Here is a 987-nt window from a genome sequence, read left to right as displayed (position 1 = left end):
TTCACGTACTGATGTGGAAATGTGAAGAACTGAACTTCAGACAGGAAGAAGCTGAACCAATTCACCTCCCATCACACACAAACAGGGCAGGTGGAAGAGGCAACTGGGGGCTGTAAGTCCAGGAAAGGAATTTGAGCCACAAGAAGAGCAAGGAGGTAAGAGAGACAGGAAGGAAGAGAATATCATATACGCTAGAAGCCAGGACCATACTCATGGTTCTGTCCCAAAGGAGCTCAGAACTTTAATTTTATGGACTTTAATGTTATGGCCACTAAGGAGGATACAGGAGAAGTCTGTGGAATGCTCTCCCTAAGGAGGCTCGTCTGGCACCTTCATTACATGTATTTAGGCGCCAGGTGAAAATGTTTCTCTTCCACTTGCTGTTTACCTGATTAGCATCGTACAGCCTTTTAAATGTGTCTGTTGGAGTGCAGTTATTTGTTTGTTTTGTTTTTGTTATATTATGTGTTTTGTGTTTTCATATTTTTATGTTGTGAACCATCCTGTGATTTTCGGATGAAAGGCGGTGCACAATTTTTATAAATAAATAAAATAAGTTGGGTGAAGGACAGAGGTTTGTGCAGTCAACCTATTTTCAGCCATGGCGTGCTCAAGACATTTTGCTATCTGAGGTGGAAAAGTTAAGTCAATGGGCAGCGTAATCCAAGGCTAATCAAGTTATTTTGGCACCTGAGGGAGAGAGAAAAACATTTCCACATCTGCTTCTGTCTGAGAGTAAAATGACAAATAACTGAACAATTTTCACCCTTTCCTGACACCCAGAATCAACTGTCTGAGGGAGCCATCTCTCTCCATCTAATAGAAGGACCAGCCCCATTTCCAATCCAAGTCAAGAGAGTCATGGGTTCCAATGGCAGCTCAATAGGCTCTGATTATAGTGTTATGTGACTTCTTTACAGTTAATTTCCATGGAATGAGAATTGCTCTCTCCGCAGCCTAATAGCTATTTTGCAGCGAGCACTAAGC

The sequence above is a fragment of the Zootoca vivipara genome, chromosome Z1, assembly GCF_965207765.1.
Source record: "Zootoca vivipara chromosome Z1, rZooViv2.hap1.1, whole genome shotgun sequence".
Classification (NCBI taxonomy): Eukaryota; Metazoa; Chordata; class Lepidosauria; order Squamata; family Lacertidae; genus Zootoca; species Zootoca vivipara.
This window is presented reverse-complemented; position numbering follows the sequence as displayed.